Source organism: Bos javanicus, chromosome 15, assembly GCF_032452875.1.
Source record: "Bos javanicus breed banteng chromosome 15, ARS-OSU_banteng_1.0, whole genome shotgun sequence".
Taxonomy (NCBI): domain Eukaryota; kingdom Metazoa; phylum Chordata; class Mammalia; order Artiodactyla; family Bovidae; genus Bos; species Bos javanicus.
Window position 1 is genome coordinate 78,818,232 of NC_083882.1, and position 2,160 is coordinate 78,820,391.

A 2,160-nucleotide genomic window follows, 5' to 3' on the forward strand; every position below is an offset into this window, starting at 1 on the left:
TCTATATATTCTCTTCACTTAAGTAAAAAAATAGTGGTTCACAAATACACAAAAAATCTCTAGGTATTTGATTAAAAGAAACCTAAAGTTGTAGGGTAAGAGGCTAGGTATATAGTTCTGAAAGGAGTTTGCAGTATGTGACTGTTCCTGTTTTCCTATAACTACCTTTTTGTTTTTGTGTAGTCGCTGAGTCATGCCCAGCTGTTTTGCATCCCCATGGGCTGTAGCCCACCAGGTTCCTCTCTCCATGCACTTTCCCAGGCAAAAACACTGGAGTGGGTAGCCATTTCCTTCTCCAGGGGATCTTCCTGGCCCAAGGATGGAACCCGTGTCTCCTGCATTAGTAGGTGGATTCTTTAACTGTCTTTTACCTTTTAACATATTATTACCTTTTATACTTTGAGGCCAAGTATTTTGAGAGCTAAGTCTCCCTCAGGTTTAGCCTTCAATACAGGCAGGATCACTCTCCCTCCATATTTTTCAGTGTGTTTTGACTATGTAAAAAGTTTTGTTTTGTTTTCTTTTTTTTTTTAAACAAAGGGGATATTAGTGAAAAGTGAAATCAAGGAAAACACATTGAGAGGAAAATAAAGAAGGAACCACTGAAGGCAAGCTGTTGTTGAAGGCTTGGCTTTTACACATTCTGACTGATTGATTGATTTTCCCATTAGCAGGAGAGAATCAGCAACAGAGGGAGTGATGCAAAGACTGGCCTCAAAGATGCTGCTGCTGCTGCTGCTAAGTCGTGTTGGACTCTGTGGGACCCCATGGACGGCAGCCCACCAGGCTCCTCCGCCCACGGGATTTTCCAGGCAAGAGTACTGGAGTGGGGTGGCATTGCCTTCTCTGGGGTCAAAGATGAATGACCTTCAAATCATTAGCCTCCCTTCCCAGAACCTTTTATTGCACCAAACTCTTCTTATGGAATTTTTCATCTCCATGTTTCTGAGTGTGTAGATAAACGGGTTGAGCATGACAACAATAATTGTGTAGAAGAGCGTAAACACCTTACCTTCTGGTAATGTTGCAGCAGGTCTAATGTAAAGAAAGATGACAGGTGCAAAAAAGAGGATTATGACTGTGATGTGGGAGCTACAGGTGGAAAGTGCTTTTGGCGGCTTTCTGCAGAATATGTGCGCACGTTATACAGAATCAAAATGTAGGAGGCCATCAGAGCCACAGAGAGCACCAGTCCCATCAAGCCAGAATTGGCAATGACAAAAAAGCCAATTTTGTGTGTATCAGTGCAGGCTAGTTTCAACAAAGGATATACATCACAGTAATAGTGATCTATTTCATTGGGGCCACAGAAAGGTAAAACAATCACAAGGAGAAAGAGACCAAGAGAATGAAGAAGTCCCCCCGCACCCAATGCCATGAGAATCGAGTGATGTCTTTGCCTGTTCATGGTGATGGCGTAGTGGAGAGGTTTGCAGATGGCCACATAGCGGTCACAGACCATCCCTGTGAGGATGAAGACCTCAATCCCCCAAAGAAGTGTGTGCTGAAAAGCTGTGTCATGCAGTTTTTGTAGGAATGGCATTTTTCTCCATCAGTAAGTCAGTCATGAGTTTGGGTGTCACAGTGGAGGTGTAGAAGATATCTGAGAGTGCAAGGCAGTTAAGGAAGAAATACATGGGCTGGGTGATTAGCTGACTGCAAGTAATAGAAATCACGATGATAAAATTCCCCAAACAAATAGCCAGGTAACAGAATAAGAAAAATAAAAAGCAGAGGATCTGGACTTTCTTGTCTGTAGAAAGTCCCAAGAGAATAAATTCAGTAACATTATTTCTATCTTCCATGATCTGATGTTCAAGAAAGTTACCTGAAATGAAAAGCAATGAAACTGATCACTGATGAGAAAATGGAAACCTAATATCTACTTAAAATGGCACCAATGCCTTTTAAAGACAAGTTATTTTGAGATCCACTGAAATCATTTTCATTTAATACATACAACTCTTTTTGAATATTCTTCTAAGAGCTAAGAATACAGTGATAAATTAGACAAAGTTCTAGTTTTTACATAATTTGAATTATTTTGTGAGGAAGCAAGGAATTATATTTATCAAGAATGAAAAAAAAAGAGTTAATTTTAATAGTGTTAAGTGGGGTGACATCAGATCAGATCAGGTCAGATCAGTTGCTCAGTCATGT

General features: G+C 40.4%; 1 pseudogene; it reads right to left on the reverse strand.

The window, feature by feature from the left end:
- Positions 1-869: 869 nt before the first annotated feature.
- Positions 870-1,805, reverse strand: LOC133261058 (olfactory receptor 4P4-like; annotated as a pseudogene).
- Positions 1,806-2,160: the final 355 nt, after the last annotated feature.